The sequence below is a fragment of the Artemia sp. Qi Xiang Cuo genome, chromosome 6 (assembly GCF_049724085.1).
Source record: "Artemia sp. Qi Xiang Cuo chromosome 6, ASM4972408v1, whole genome shotgun sequence".
Classification (NCBI taxonomy): Eukaryota; Metazoa; Arthropoda; class Branchiopoda; order Anostraca; family Artemiidae; genus Artemia; species Artemia sp. Qi Xiang Cuo.
Window position 1 is genome coordinate 26747892 of NC_142799.1, and position 18322 is coordinate 26766213.

Sequence of the window (18322 nt, forward strand, 5' to 3'; positions counted from 1 at the left end):
CCTCTCAATTCCTTGTGTGACTTGGGTGTCATCAGCATGAATTGCATATAGCTTGTATAATTTGAGAGATTGTTGCTTGTGCTCACCAGCGTGCCATTGATGTAGAAACTGATTTGACGAAATAAATTATGTAATATACAATTTTCATAGGATATTCCATTAGCAAGAATTGGCAATGTATTATCGGATTTCCGGACTTTCATTTGTAAATCTATAAATGTCGAAGACAAGTCCATAAAATAGTCTTCATTGGAATAAATTTGAAAGTGGATATTATCGGAGAGGGGTTGTTGAGGATAAAATTGTTCATAGTATCCATGCTTAACACTCACATCAACATTTTCTGCATTGAATAGATTCAAAGAGGAGGTGATTGAAGGTTGAGAATCCTTATGCGGTAGGTATGACATCTTAGGAAAAGAAATCTAGTTTCGATCTAACAATTCTCTTCCTGGGGCTTCTTCTTCTACTGTTTACTGTACGTGTCGGTGTTTTCCTTTTTTTTCTTTGACAGGGGTGATGTCTTTCGTTTCTGACCTGAGTAGAGACTGATGAATGATGCATTGTTTCTCGACCTTTTTAAACCTTTTCCATTTTGTTTTAATCTTCGCCAAGGGTTTGCGCACTGGACTTAAGATTTTCTGAAGTACTTTTTTTAAAATCCTTGCCAGAGCTCCAATCGTATAGTGTAGAGGATGCAAAATCTGTCGCAGTCGGTTCAATATATTTTCTAGTCAGAGGTAGTGCAGAGCGAAACAGCTTAGCAAACCAACTGCCAAGATCGTAGCCAGACATTGATGAACGACCTTTGTAATAGGCCATTCCATTGCCCTGTTGTCTTGGGCCAAAATTATTAACATAGCAGTCAATATCAGGACAAATGAATACCACTTTTCTATTAGACATCTTGTTGTTGAACGATGGGACGAAAATGGCATGTAATCACAGCCAAACCTTTTGATATTGCTAGAGGATCACCTAATTCAGTTCTTAGTGTTAACTGACAGAGTTCCAAATTGGAAGTATTTACGGGAATATACTGAAGATGCTTTATATTGTAGTGGTGAATATATTCTTAATTGGTTTTTCGTTCAAGAACTCTTAGGAGGGGAACATTGCTATTGCCAACCCGGGATGTTTCCACAAATGAGGCGTAGAGAAATATACAAGTGTCCGTGGAGAAGGCAGGCGGGTAGTCAGCAAAAATAAAATCAGTTTTTCTGACAGTTTTACCATTGATTATATTGAGCTTGAAGCCAAGAACATCTTTGAGAATGCGATTGAGAATAACTTTTTCATAGTCAATGGGGGAACTAATGTAGATCTTACCCTACTCTTTTGAATAGTTAAAATCAAAGGCTCTTTTTTTACGAGCGGAAATTCTTTTATTAATAGAACGACATAAATCATTCATAAAGGCGAGTTCTTCATAGGGTAATTCAATATATGGAGAACTCATCCAATTGATCTGTTGAATTTGTTCTTGATCACCTGAGGGCGGTGGCCAGTCATAGGGTCTAATTTTTATATCATATTTACGATATTTTCTCAGGATATCATATGTATTTTTGAGAATACACTCGACAAAAGCCACTTCATACGTGCCTTCAAATTTGATGGTGGAGGAGATTTTCGTCCAAAAATCACTTGTTCTATTCAAGTCATTGTAGAGAGGATCAGAAACATTGGATATGAAAGTCACATAAAAATCATTGGGCATTGTTAATATCTTCAACCTTGACCCAAGAATCAAAATAAGAGTTGTATCCTAGCCAGCGAACAAGCAACTGTCGCTTGTCCCTACGAGTATGACTCTTTAATATCTTTTCAATTTGATAAAATTCACTAGTGTTTCTAACTTTTTGCAGTCCATATTCATAAAAACCGCTGAGAATCTCATCATCTTTGGTGTCTCGCAGTCGATATGTCGTGGGTGTAGTGTCTAGGATTTTGGACACTTTAAAAAGTTCACTGCTCCATAAATAATTTCCTATTTCAAAAATATTGGTGGTTCTATTAATTCGAACAGTATCACCAACACTGAATTTCTTCTGTTTCTTCTCATTGCAATTGGAATATTGCTTTAGAAAAGCGTCAAATGTATTTGCATCGCAGTGAACACCACAAGGGATAGAACTGGACAGAGATTAATGTGGTCGTTGGTTGTATATTTGCATGTATCTATCTAAATCATGAATAAAAGCAGCAGTATTTTTCAGCGTACAATATCTTCAAATGAATAGTCGAATCCGTTCTTATCAATTGTTCAGCCAATGCAGCCTTTATCGGGCTGTGACTATGATAAAGTGTTGTATTATATTTCAATAGAACTTTTTGCGCATGAGGATTAACAAATTCACTACCGCTATCTGATTGAATTTTTCTATAGCAATCCTGTTCAAGAATATTTTCTAAAGCATGAGCAACATCAACACCTCGCTTTGATTGCAATAGGATGGCATAGGCATAGCGACTAAAGACACTGATTGCCACTAGAATATATTTGTAGGGTGTATTGTGACGCCGTTGAATCGCGTCTAAAGTTAAAAGATCAGTTTGAATTATATGCAGAGGGAAAAAGGCTGTAGTTTGTCGATATTGCTTGCCACGAAGTCTGCGATTCAGATGCAGTGTGTAACTCGGTTATTTTCTAGATACTCTTTTGCTTTTTTTTAATGTGCTGCCATCTATGTTAGTGGCAGCTTTAGAAAGCGTTTTGGGGGAACTTAGACTTCCCGCTTCACCAATATTTTCATATACATGCTTCAGAACTTCAACCATTTTGAACGCAAACACGTAGTGTAATGTCCACTCCCCTTTTGAACACTGGAATCTGAATCAATCCGTCTTCGCTTTTGACTAGCAGCCACAGGTGTTAAAAAATCATTGCTGCTGCTGCTAATATTTTTAAATATTGAATCTTCTTTTTTTTTCAATGGTATTGGTATTATTGGAGAACTATAATCTCTTAGTTTCTTTAGAATTTGCTTATGATTAATAAGACTTTTTGGGAAGTTTGTTGTATTTAGGAAGGTATATAGATTATTATCAAATGATAAAAGTCCTTTAAGATTTGTCACCAAATCACAAATTAAATCAACTAGATTATAACTTTTCCCCTGAATTATAATTCGTTTCCCTGTGCTATCAACTTGAACTTGATCACCACCAGTTTCCAACCAGAGATATGATAATTCTCTTTTACTCTGTTCTCGATAGGTCACTGGCAATAGGTTTCCAATGGTTGACACTATGGAATTCCATTCCTTCTCCTTTGATTGCACTGCTGAATCTTGAGGAGATGTTTCCTGTTTAGAGGGATCTGTGACGGTGACGGCGGGTCTCTCAAAATAAGGTCTATCTTTGTCCACAAGTCGCAACGCATTTTCAAGTAAAAGTAGTTTTTTATCATCAGCAATATTCTCATCATTAATGAATTTGCTTAGATTGTCTTCAAAATGTTCCACGGGTGAGAGGACAAGTGCAAATGGCGTAAATTATAGGGTTTAGCCATTCTCTAGAGAAAACTGTTTACAAGTCCTGCAATTATTGGCAGTAAAAGTGTAAAAAAGCTACCGCCCGCTTGAAGGAGACGTTTTCTTTTAAAAATTTTCCCTTGTTTTTGCAAGCCAAGGCCTGTACAGTGGCACGATGTTGCTTTGTCTGTTGTCTAACACCTTCTGGCAAGTGTACATTGCCCTCAGTTAAATTTAAACAAAGTTCAGATATTAGATTAATGAAATCAATGTCAACACCATGTTTGAGTATGGCCTTCCTGAGTGGAGGTTTTGAAGTGCATAAAACGGAAAATAAATGCCGTTGTTCGTGTAGTTTCTTCAGTGTCATAATGGCAACTAATAGATTTTTCTACTGTTCACCGGAAGATATTCAGTAATTTCATTGTCGAAAATATCTGTGACTAAACGTAGATCCTCGGGTGTGCTCTGATTAAGATCTAGCAAAATGTATCCGTAAGGTTTATTTGTTGCCTGAGTGTACGCTGACAGCAGAAATTTGGGGGTGCCTGGATATATTTCACTATTGACAGCAATTAGCAAGTTAGAATCCCAAACAATTCGATAGACAATATAGATGATGAAATTCACAGCAAGGCTTCACATAAATTTGCTCTTATGAAACAGATTGTGTATAACTAGGGTTATGAAAACTTGTTCTTGATGAGAGCGACCGGTAAACAGCTGTAGCATTTCCTGTGAGAACTGTACAATGGATTCAGCCAAATCATAAATAATCAGCCACGAGTTTGGTTCAATACTATTGAAAACACCAAGTCCCCGTATGAATTTTATTGGTATAAATGTGACAATAGCTTTTATTTGATCGTAGGAATCATGCCAAATAGTATAGTAATAATAAATTTTCTTTGGCTTTTCCAAAAACATTTTATTACAATTTTGAATTATTTTAGCTAAAAGTGTCGTTTTCCCAGACATTGATGGACCACACAGAAACGACCTGAACGGTGTTTTAAATGATACATACGGCTGCTGCTGCTGTTGACAACAGTCGGACTACAACTAACTGTAAACCATACTTGTTAAATGAATAAGTAGTAATTTTTCCTTAGATCTATCTATTCAAGAACAACAAAAACAATATTTCATTCATTTATTCGACATAAAAACACTTGTTCAACAAGAACAACATTTATTGAACAAAAACACTTGTTCAACAAGAACATCATTTATTATCATAAAAACACTTTTGTTCAAACAAGAACCACATTTATTATCATAAAAACATTTTTTCAACAATAACAACAACAACACTATATGTATAACAACACTTATTGTCTTAAAAAAACACTTTTTGAACAGCACTATTTGTACAACACATAAAAATAAACACGAACACGAACATGAATAGCACAGTTGAACACTATGAATTTATACTTTCCACCCTCCGGGGAGCCACGGGCCAAAATCCGGCCACGGGTGGGACCCCCCCCGCCCCCAAACCCCCGGGAGCTGCGGGCCGAAAGCCGGTTGCGGGGGGGGCCCCCACCCCCCGGGATCGAAACAGTATACAATAGTCGCCGTCACTGCAGAAGGTTAGGTTAGGTTGGATCATTTAATTTATCAGGTGAGGTTAGATTTGGGTTAGGGTTGGGTTAACTTTTAAGATTAGGTTTGGGTTAGGTCAATTTATCCTGACCAAGTTTGTTGCAATAGTCTACACATTTAACACCGTCCAATATTTTTTAGTGACAGTTGGAGAGTACATTTACATTATTTACAAGCACAAAGACTTTGTCAGATAAGCACGAAACTGCATTTCTTTTAGCACTTAGAACAACATTTTTACACCTTAGAGAGCGAGTTGTAAGCACTTTTGTTCTCAGCACCAGTCTAATCTCTACACAGTTTTTGTAGGCACTCATATTAAAATTGTTGTTTACAAAATGTGTAGGCACCCCTTTACATGCCTGCTTTACATCCCTCTGGTGAGTTTCAACATAATAAACTTTAGGACTCGGGAACACCCCATTGGATATCAAATCACTCCACGTCTCTGATTTTGACATGAAAAGTTGATTTGGGGCCTGACGTTTCACCAACTCAGGGTAGAGGGACGGATTCCAGTTAGTGAAATCAATCCGCAAGCTGATGTGTTCCCCGTTTTCTAAATCTCCCAATAAATCCCCGGTTTTTACTTTTAACAGCAGAGAATCTTTATCCCCATAGTAAACTTGAACCTCCCCCACCCTTGGCCATTGTACCTTGATACATTGTAAAAAAACGACAACATAAGCTTTTTGGAAATTTCAAGTACTGAACTACCTCCTGCTATATTCTTGTTCAGTACCACATTTCTCTTTTTCCTGTGTAGAAGAACCATGCTTGTCTCTATGCTCGTGAACGATGTAAAATTATGGTCTGCAATAATTCGTGCAAACTCTTGAGGGTCAGTCACGATGTCACAACGAGATCTGATCCGTACGCTTTCACACATTTTTCCAAAGGCAGAATTTAGAATTAGCTTGTACATTTCCTTCTCTACTTTAGTGTTTGCCCGAGAGCGTTTATCAACAAAGGTGTCGATAAACGTCTTTAAGTATGGTTTTTGATTGAATTGCAGGACCCTATGTATTTTGGTGATCTTGAAACCATTGTTCACCATCCAGTGCAAAAGCACATGATGAACAACGATATTCTCTTTAGGGTCCAGATCTGCAATCAGTTTCTGCTTGGAGGGGGTCAAGTGCATCTCCATATCTTCAACCAATGATCGATAGTATGGACTCAAAGAGTCCTTGCTCGCTGGTCGATTGATACAGGGGAAAACAAAATCTCTGACTGAATCATGAAGCGCCAATGGAATGTGACCATCAATTTCAAAGAACCATCCTTGCGACCCATTGTCCTCGACGGTGTTAATGTCGGGGAACTCACAAGGATTCTCAATCCATTTATAGCTTCCTCGTGGCAAAGAGTAGTGAGAAATTGCCGAGGGATACAATGAGTTCATGTCCAAGAAAGCCACATTTGACTTTACTCCTGTATATCTTCCACTTGGATCTCTTGTCAAAACACAATCCTCATGAAAAACATACCCACCCCTCATTGACCTTTCTACAAAAAGGTGTTAATCTACATCAGTAACCATGCCTATTTCCTCTTTACTAATTTTTAAAATCAAGTCCATTACCAAATGTGGTGTGGAAAAATAATACCCTATATCTAGTCCTAACTCTGAATGGATTTGATCGGTGTTTTTACAGACAATATCTAAGAGAGTTAAAACGTCACTGGCCAAGTACAGTCTACAATAATCCCACCCATTTTTACAATTACCCTTAGCCCAGACCTTCTTGGCAAATTCATATTCCTCGGCTCTGCATTCACTGTTGGTGAGTGAATTATAGAAAGCTTAAATTGGAGGTAGTTTCTCCTCGCTTAAGCGAGCACCAGAGCAGTAATAGTCGTATGCATATACACTTTTACAGGTCAATAGGTCATACATTTCACTGTCTGGAAAGTGCTGTTTAAGCAAAGGAAAACTATGAAAATTGTCACTTTTCTGCACTTGAATCAATTGACTCAATTTCTTGGGGAAAAAATTAAAAGAATCTAAAAACCTGATTTTATTCAGGCACGTATGCCCTTTATTCACTACCTGCCATTTCAACTCGAGAAGCACTAGCTTCTCTGTGGATTTGGGGATGATGTTATAGGTAAATGAATTATTTACCCATGGACTATCTACTCCTCCTCCCTCCCTGTGTATACGTGCCAATGCTTGTAAAATGTATTTTAAATCATAATTTGAATTATGAATAAAAACCGGTATAAAAAACTGCTGGCTTACATTCACATTGCATGATTGATGTGCTAACCCTATAAAATTACTACCCCCTGATGATATTTCCCGCCACAAGTGATTGTGGTCTCTGACTTTCCCCGTCCTCCCTCTTTCCCCCCTAGTCCCATTCCCCTTATCCCCCTCTTAAAACTCCCCCTTACCCACCCAGCATATTTTTTGATTTTTAATCGCGAGACGATCCTGTGCAGACAATAACATTGGGTAATGTGTATTGCTCAAACGAAAAATAGAGTCATTTGCAGTGCCAATTAATTTGGTCAGTGCCTTGACCATGAACTCACCCTAGTCCAACGTTTCGACTATCTTTAACAACTGCATAGTGTTAGAAATGTCTCTTTGTGCGTGGGTGTAGGAGACTGCAATGGCTCGATGTTCTTTGATTCGATTCGGAAATCGAGGATCGTTCACTTCCACTAGCTTCGCCTCACAATCCAAAGAGATTTTATTGCTTTGGAGAAGGGTATTTTGAAAATTTTTTAAACGTAAAATGGCCCTCTCCCCCGAATCTGTTTCCACTGACTGGTAGCCATGCCGTCTACAATGCTTCAAGTGATTTTGTAACTTTAATTCTGTCCAAAATCAAGACAGGCATGTTGGACAGTAGAAACGTACCCCCTAGTCTTATCCTCCCCCAGAACTCTACTGATGTCTGTAATTGGGTTGAAATGGCTAATTGCATTGGGGTCACTAGGTGGTGTGTACAACAACCAAACCCAGTGCTTCACAAATTTAATCGACGGGCTCCTTACTGGGAACACCGCCCCCTTTTTATTAGAACGAGCCCCATCCTCAAATTCAGTTTCATATTGAACCACAGTAACGCCGATATTTAAATGGGCCTTGGCCCTTTCAAAAATATCAATTGATCTGAGCGTTACTGGATATTTTCCCTCTAAACATGAAAAATCTACAATGGGAAAATTGGACCCCACCTTCCCATGTACAGCCCAATATTCTAAATTCGTCTTTGTGGCTTCACGTAATAGAGGTTCGAAAGCTGAAATGAGGAAAGCATACATGAAACATTTTTGACCTGTTTCAAAACAGATTCGTTGAAGACCTGTGCAACCCTCTAAATCTGGATTATATTTTAAAACTATAGACCCCTCAGACGCCCCACCTGCCCCCCTCTTAAAATAAAATCTTTTTTAAATTTACAAATATTAACGCTTAAATTTTCAACAAATAAAACCCCAGACCCAATACCATTGTCGCTAGAATTATCTAGATGCGTAATAATGTTGTCTATCCAATCCATAAAAACACCCTCTATATTTTCTAAAAGAAAATAGACCACTAGTATATAGTTATGTATATAATGATGAAAAACCTCGCTTTTTCCCTCATTTAAATAAAATACATTTAAAACAATTGAAACTTTAATTGAATCCATACCCCCCCCCCTCTCCCACGACTGAATCTGGTTTTCTAGCAGTAATCGAATTCTATCTACATATTCATGGACAATTTCTATAGGGTCAAATACAAAATTACCCCCCATAAGCGAATTAAAAGGGTCCCCAAAAGTTGCAGTGTAAACGACTATCGTATTTAAAATTGAATTTGACAGTTGGAATTCAGGAAATGTTTTAAATTGGGTATTGTCACCCTCCCCCTCCCCCTCTTATATATTATCACCACTCCCTCCCCCACATTGTTCAATAATAGAGTTGTTCGAAGCCACTTCATTAGTTCGAAGTGTTTTCATGTAATCTGAAGGGGGAGGGTTCCCTGTTAATTCCCGGGTAAAATCATCTAAAAGCTGTAAGGTGTTTGGACTTAGCAAAGGTAAGTCCTCCTGCTCAACTGTGCTATTATCAAAACTAAAAAAATCGGTTACAAAATCATCTGTATTATCTGGTATTTCAAGTAAATGACCACTCCAAGGTAAATTGTTGGGAAGGCCCAGATGCGTGTCTTCTTCTCCAGTTGATTAGGATGGCAACCAGGAGATAGGTACCAATAAGACCTAGAAAAGAAAATAACATATTTTCAAATTTTATAAATCATCCTACTTTATAAATCGAATTATGATTTAAAAATCACTTAGTAGTAGTAGCACTAGCCACACAGTAATATTTGTTTAATTCACTTTTCACTACTTTATATATTCTGAAAGTTCCAACTTAATATAAGATATTTACAATCTAAAAGATGACATAGTATCTTTTGATTTTGTTCAAACAACCACTCAAAAAATTTCATATTAATACTCTTTATCTGCTTTGAAAAAACCGGTGTCTTTATTTGATTTGAAATGGATAGCCTATCCCCTTTCAGGCCATATACAACTCTTTCCGATAGAAAATTGTTTTTATAATATTTGTAGAAGCAAGATTAAGTATTCGTTAATAAAGCAGTTTATAACACAAAGATTTTGCTATTTACTATGAAAAAGTATGATTTGGATATAGTACCTTTTTTTGGCTTCGCTAAGAGAATTCAGTTGTCTTAATATATGTCATAATTGATATGATTCAAAAGGGAGAACGCTTTATTTCCTTTTGGAGAAAAATGCCTTTTAACATCTCTAACACGCTTTTACTGTGTTGAAAAATGATGAAATGAATGGCCTAAAAAAAGTTAAAAAAAGACTAACTTCTAAGTCCCTTAAAACTGGGGGAAAACTACAATATTCTAGCGAAAAATAGCATCATTAATTTCAAATGGTGAGATAAAAGGCTTTCTAACAGTAAACTAGAAATTAGCGAAAAATATTATTATGAGGTTGAAAAATAGCGAATATGTCTGCAGTAGGCAGAGAAAATAAGGCGATAGGAAAGATTAGAAAAGAGCGGTTTCTTTGACAAGCAAAAATTTACATTATATTTAGGTATCTCTGAGGGGAGGGATCAGTGAAATTTAAAACAAGGGGTGTGGGGGGGGAATTAATATTATAGTGTAAATAACATTTTAATGTCTTCGACAAGCTTGTATTAGGTGGAAAAATAGTTTTGTTTTGATATTTGTATAGCCTGGTCCTGAATAATAGAAAAAAGTGAAAAGACAAAAGTAAAGAGTAAAAGGCTCTCTAACAGCTAAAAAAATATCTTATTTGATTGAAAAAATTTATTCACGTCCTCAAATTGATCAAACACTTGACAGGAAGCTGGAGGCTTGGACATTACACGATAGGGAGCCATTGGTCGGTCTATGACTTGCCTGAAGGGGCCAACCGTTCTTTCTTGCATGGGAGGCTCGGCACTTGACAGAGACAGTTGAGGAGAGTGCACTGACAATTGAATGGCAGCTGATAGCTCAGATATTACATGAGAAGGAGCATATGTTTGGCCTAGAGCTTGTGTTGAAGGCCCAGGCATTGCAGCTTGCACGGAAGGCCCCGTAGCTAGACTGGGGCTTGAAGGGTGCGTATTTTTGGCTTGTAATGGGACCACAGAAGGCTCTGCAGCATAACTAGGGTTCGAGGGGGCAGCATCATGTCCGTGTAGGGCGGGGATAGTTACTTTCTTGCCTTGCTCATGGAGTGCAGATGGACCTGGTAAAGCATGAGGGGGGATAGATGGGACGGTGACCTCCGTTTCTTGTATAGATGTGGTGGCGGTGGCGATGCCACTGGCTTGTACAGCGGGGTTCACCATATTATGAGAAACCACCCATTATCTTTTCGTTTTTATGCCAGGTTGCAAAGAGGCTTGTGCGGGGGCTGCCTCATCCTCTCTTGCTTTCTTTGATGGAGGGGGGCATTCTTCATAATTGTCCTTAAAAAGAAGAAAAAATTTAGTATTGAATAATGATCCCCCTTTTACAAAAGAAAAATTAGTACACCCGCCCCTAACCATAATTTCGTCTAGAAAGCATTTATCGCAAAGAAGCCCCTCCCCTCTTTTCAGTAAAGCAAAAAGTAAAAATTTGCGAGAAATATACTAGGCTTAGAAATCAAACGTTTTTATTAAACAACTTGTGAAAAAATAAAACTTGGCAATCAGTAGTCTGTAGCCTTAGGATAGAAATCAATGTTTCTATTTTTACCATTTAGAAAAAATTTAAATGTTCCAGTCTATAAGCTTTAAATTAGATAAAAAAGATCGTTAACACACAGCTTATAGGCCTAAAATTTCCAATCATAGGTAAAACTGCTATTCAATTTACGTATAATACAGTCTTTAAGAAACTCCTAAAGACTTTTCCTTCTAGCCTTGTGTATCAAAGTAAAAAAACCATAGTTTTCACACCCCCTAATGGGAATATAAAAGAAACTTTATCGAAAGAAAGGTTGAAAAAAAATTAAAAACATGCCTAGGGATGCAACGCATATATTTACACATTATTCCTCTATGGTAAAGGTTTATATAATTTAAAAGGGCCTGCGCTTCAGTAAATCTTCTCATTGTCGCTATGTATCTTCTTCTTAACCCCCCTCTTTTTCTTAACCCCCCCCCTTTTACATAATGTCCTAAAAATATTTGTTAGGCATTAATTTTGGATATAACTCGTTTCCCTCATCCATAGAGGTTAGAAATATGCGAACCCGCAGGCTTAATTAACCGCAATCTCTTTCTGCGTGAAACTGTTTATAATTTGACGGGAAAAAGTATAATTTTTTTCAAGGGAAGCTTTGCTATCCAAATTCATAAGAATTTAGCAAAGCCGGATGTACTTTAAAGGGTACAATATTACTTTAAATCTTCTCGGAAATGCTTAAGTTAAACCGTAGCGGCATAAAAGGAAACAATATATTAATGGTCGACAGAAAGTTGACTGTCACTTTTGGGTAAGAATAAATTGATCAAACACAGAATTATTTCTAATGAAAGAATTAAAGTCGTAAACAGAGGGGGGAGGGGTGAAGGTTTACATAGTAACAAAGAATGTATTTTACGCTTTCTATCAAGTATAAACATCATATAGTGGAGTTTTTAGGGTGGGGGGAGGGGGTATACCCTGAATTTGAATTTACTGGAGTGGGACTATATAAAATGATTTTATTTGGAAATAAACTAAGAAAATTTACTAAACGGAACTCATATTATAAATCAATGTAGCCAAAGTTTCCAACTCATCAATATTCGATGCTTGTTCCATTGTGTCTTAAAACTTTATGATAGTTTAATCACAACGCATGTCCGTTATATACAAAAATCTCAAGGGAAAATTGTGATGTAATGGGAAACCTTACATAACTTCCCTGATTGGCTTAGAAAGAGACACGTGATCCTGTTCCCGTTAGACTCAATCAATACATTCCCGCCCATTATGTAAACCAATTTCTCAGAAATCCAGTTCCCCTCGAGTGGATCAATACATTGTCTATGTGGTTAGAATTCAGTGCGCATGCGCAAACTTCGCCCCGGAGTCATTACACCTAGAAACAACAAAAAAATCGACCTTGAAAAAGGTGGCATTGAACCCATTAGACTCGATCAATAATCCTTTAATAAATTATAGCCTGTCAGCGTTAGACTCAATTATAGATGGCAGCACGGTGTTCGTCCTGGAATTCATGATAGCTCCCTACTAACTCTAAAAAAAGGAATTTTGATAACAATAAATACGCCAGAAGAATTGAATTTATACTGTGATTAATTAAAAAATCATTTTAGAAAAAGAAATTTCTTCTATATTAAAAAACCAAATCAAATATAAAGAAAACAGATACTTCCTTAGGTTAATATATAAATCCTAAAACGGAGAGAAACTCTAACTCTAAAAAAAGAAATTTTGATAACAATAAATACGCCAAGAGAATCGAATTTATATGGCGATCAAGTAAAAAAATCATTTTCGAAAAAAGGATTTCATTTTTTAATAAATAACCACATCAAAGCATAAAGATAACAGATACTGCCTTAGGTGAATGCACAAGTCTTAAAACGAACAGAAATTAAAATGAAATAACTAAAGCCAAATAGAAATTGCCAGAAAAGGGAGTAGGGTTACTGTCCCCTGAACCTTTTTATTTGTTATGACATCTGCAAAACAATAACAAATGAAATCACAGGGATAATCAAGGTTACTAATAAGAGTGCTATTCCCCCTCCCTCTCAAAACTCCTAAACGGCTTGAGTGTCATTTGTGTTTATATCTGGAAAACTTTCAAATAATCTAACTCGTGATATATCCTTGTATTTTTAGGATTCTTTAAAATTAACGCTTTACTGAAAGTAGCGTGCGGATCTAAAACTCTCAAGCAAATTCAGTTTTCAGTAAAGCGCTAGTTTTAAAGAGTTTTAACAAATATAGGGAAATACCACGAGTCAATTTATTTGAACCAGTTTCTTTCATATATGTTGCATAAACTGTGAGCGAATCTACAATTTTTGTTTTCGTTTTAAGTTTCAGCTCCGCTCTGTAATTCCAACAAAACACTTTTTTGTTCGTTTTTAGATTAACAGTATAAAGTCAACATTATTTTCTGTTAAAATAGAGCATCAAATATTTGTTTTTCGCACCTCTCTTAAACTTTCCCTAAAAAAATCTACAATTTTGTCACGTAAAGAGTGAAGGGGACACTACCGGTATATTTAAGGTGTTGGAGATAAAAAAAATTCCATTATTTATGATATATTCGAAGTTTAAACACTATTTTTTACCTGTCAATTTATTGTAAAAATCGACCTTTTTTGCGGATTTAGTTAAATAAATATTTAAAAAAAAGTTTCTTGCGACATTTTAGAGAATATGATGCCATTTAAGGGAGTGTGGTAACGGAGTCTCTCAAATATGACATCATAACCAAGCATTTTTTCAAAAGATATGCATATGTTATATCATAGATGAAAATATTTTGATTGAAAACTATTGATTTATCAAGGTGAGGGGCTAACACCTCTTGTTTATGGTATTAGACCCTGAAAAATCAGTTGGCAATCTTACAATCTCTGTTCTGTCATCTTTGACATATTGTCAATGGGAATCAGATTTGGGAATTTCCTTCCAAATTAGCCCTTTTTCAGAATGATTTTCAAACGAGCCTTTTTTTTTTTTTTTTTTTTTGTCAAATAAATTTTAGAGCCAGTTTCGACCACTTTCAAATGTCTAATCAATTCCAAATTTTATCATTATACGGACTTCTGATTAGAGTCCAATATTACAACATCAAAATTCATCCCTTTTGTATAAATAAAACAACATAAATGGGGGATTGAGGATAGTAAAAAGTATATAAGTAGAGTCCTAGGTTATACTTCCAGGAGCTTATGTTCCTTCCTATGCTATTCCAGGAGCTTATGTTCCTTCCTATGCTATTCCAGGAGCTTATGTTCCTTCCTATGCTATTCCAGGAGTTTATGTTCCTTCCTATGCTATTCCAGGAGCTTATGTTCCTTCCTATGCTATTCCAGGAGCTTATGTTCCTTCCTAAGCTATTCCAGGAGCTTATGTTCCTTCCTATCCTATTCCAGGAGCTTATGTTCCTTCCTATGCTATTCCAGGAGCTTATGTTTCTTCCTATGCTATTCAAGGAGATTATGTTCCTTCCTATGCTATTCCAGGAGCTTATGCTCCTTCCTATACTATTCAAGGAGTTAATGTTCCTTCCTATGCTATTCCAGGAGTTTATGTTCCTTCCTATGCTATTCCAGGAGCTTAAGTTCCTTCCTATGCTATTCCAGGAGCTTATGTTCCTTCCTATGCTATTCCAGGAGCTTATGTTCCTTCTTATGATATTTCAGGAGTTTATGTTCCTTCCTATGCTATTCCAGGAGATTATGTTCCTTACTAGGCTATTTAAGGAGTTTTTTTTCCTTCCTATGTTATTTTATGAGTCTATATTCCCTCCTATGCTATTAAAGGAGCTTATGTTCCTTCCTATATTATTCTAGGAGTTTATGTTCCTTCCTATGCTATTCCAGGAGCTTATGTTCCTTCCTATGCTATTCCAGGAGCTTATGTTCCTTCCTATACTATTCCAGGAGCGTATGTTCCTTCCTATGCTATTCAAGGAGTTTATGTTCCTTCCTATGCTATTCCAGGAGTTTATGTTCCTTCTCATACTATTCTGCGGGACCTCTACACCTTTTCAAAGAGAGTGAGTATCTTCTCACATGGCCTTCCAATATTATTCTATGGGACCTCTACACGTGGTTAATTGCCTTAACTCGAGGGTAGTTTGTTATTAAAAAGAATTGGATGTTACAATCAGAATTGTTTGATTGACATTTGTAAAAAGGGGTAAGGGATTCTTGAAATGGACTATACGAACGATCTTATTTGAATAATAGGGAAAAAGAGCTAGATAACATTTGCGAATTGAAGATGGAAAAAAAAAAGAAAAAAAAAGGTTAAAGTGATTAGCAGTTAAGGTAACCCTGAAGAGCATGTTAATTCATACCTTATTTATTATAAATTTGGAACAATATCAATCTTCGGAAACGGTTAACGATGATAAAATGGTCTTATGAGTTGACCTAGCTTCAGCAGGAGCTTAGGACAGTAGTGGCGACAATTGAGAGATAAGGAGCAATTGCCCCCTATTTTTGAAAAATACGTTTTTGTGCCATTTATACTTTTAAAAAATACAAAGTTCAATATTCGAAGCTAGCTTCAGCAGGAGCTTAGGACAAAAGCGGTGACAATTGAGATATAGAGATTATTTGCACCCTAGTTTTTGAAAAACACCTTTTTGTGGTATTTTACTTTTAAAAAGTTCCATATTTAAAGCTAGCTTCAGCAGGAACTTAGGATAGTAGCGGTGACAATTGAGATATAAGGAGCAATTGCCCCCTATTTTTGAAAAATACCTTTTTGTGATATTTTACTTTTAAAAAGTTCAATATTCGAAGCTAGCTTCAGCAGGAGCTTAGGACAAAAGCGGTGACAATTGAGAGATAGAGATTAATTGCCACCCTAGTTTTTGAAAAATACCTTTTTGTGATATTTTAATTTTAAAAAGTTCAATATTTGAAGCTAGCTTCAGCAGGAGCTTAGGATGGCAGCGGTGTCAATTGAGAGATAGAGATTAATTGCCCCCCTGTTTTTGAAAAATACCTTTTTTGTGATATTTTACTTTTAAAAAGTTCAATATTCGAAGCTAGCTTCAGCAGGAGCTTAGGATGGTAGCAGTGACAATTGAGAGATAGATATTAATTGCCCCCCAGTTTTTGAAAAATACCTTTTTGTGATATTTTACTTTTAAAAAGTTCAATATTCGAAGCTAGCTACAGTAGGAGCTTAGGACGGCAGCGGTGACAATTGAGAGATAGAGATTAATTCCCCCCTAGTTTTTGAAAAATACCTTTTTGTGATATTTGATGACAGAGTGGATGTCTTATACTAGTTATAGTTCAGCACTGTGGCACGAATTGCTTGTGAAAAACCCAAATGAATGACTTGAAATAGAATTTTTAACGAAAAAATGTCTGAAAAGCGTTTTTGGGGAGATGGGGCGATGACAAAAGCGTGTCTTAGAGTAGTTATAGTTCTGTACTGTGGCACGTATTGCTTGTGAAAAACCCAAATGAATGACTTGAAATAAAATTTTTAACAAGAAATGTCTGAAAAGTCTTTTTTGGGAGATGGGGCGATGACAGAGTGGATGTCTTAGACTAGTTATAGTGCTGCACTCTGGCATGAATTGCTTTTCGAAAACCCGGGTGAATTAGTTGAAAATAAAGTTTTAACAAGAAATGTCTGAAAAGTGTTTTTGGGGAGATGGGGTAATGACAGAAGGGTGTCTTAGACTAGTTATAGTTCAGTACTGTGGCACGAATTGCTTGTGAAAAACCCAAATGAATGACTTGAAATAGAATTTTTAACGAGAAATGTCTGAAAAGCGTTTTTGGGGAGATGGGGCGATGACAAAAGCGTGTCTTAGAGTAGTTATAGTTCTGTACTGTGGCATGAATTGATTGTGAAAAACCCAAATGAATGACTTGAAATAAAATTTATAACAAGACATGTCTGAAAAGTGGTTTTGGGGAGATGGGGCGATGACAGAGTGGATGTCTTAGACTAGTTATAGTGTTGTACTCTGGCATGAATTACTTTCGAAAACCTGGATAAATAACTTGAGAATAAGTTTTTAACAAGAAATGTCTGAAAACTGTTTTTGGGGAGATGGGGCGATGACAGAAGCGTGTCCACACACAGATACGAAACACACATAGAGACGACACACGCATAGAGACAACAAACACACACAGAGACGACACCACACAGAGATGACACACGCACAGAGACGACACACACACACACAGAGACAACACATACACACACAGAGACGACACACACACATAGTGACGACTCACGCACAGAGACGACACACACACAGAGATGACACACACACACACACACAGAGAAGACACACACAGAGATGACACACACACAAACACACAGTGAGGAAACTCCCATAGAGACGACACACGCACAGAGACGACTCACACACACTGAGACAACACACACACACACCCAGAGAGACGAGACACACACACAGAAATGAGAAACACTCAAAGAGACGACACACACACAAAGAGATGAGACACACACACACACATAGAAACGAAACACACATAGAGACGACAGACGCATAGAGACAGCACACACACACACACAGACACAGAGAGAGAACACCCACACAGAGACGACACACACACAGAGACGACACACACACACAGAGACGACAAACTCAAAATGAGGACTTACACATAGAGACGACACACGCACAGAGATGACAAACACACAGAGATGAGACACATAGAGAGACACGACACACACACACACAGAGACAACACACACAAAGAGATGACACACACACACACAGATACGAAACACACAAAGAGACGACACACGCACAGAGACGACAAACATACAGAGAAGACACAAAAACAGAGACGACACACCCACAGAGATGACACCCACATAGAGAGGAGACACGCACAGACACGACACACAAACAGAGTTATAGTGAGAGAGATATCCAAAAAGTTGGGTTGATCTAGGTTCCCTTAGAGTGGCGCGCCGCGCTTTTCAGATATTTCTCGTTAAAAATTCTATTTCAAGTCATTCATTTGGGTTTTTCACA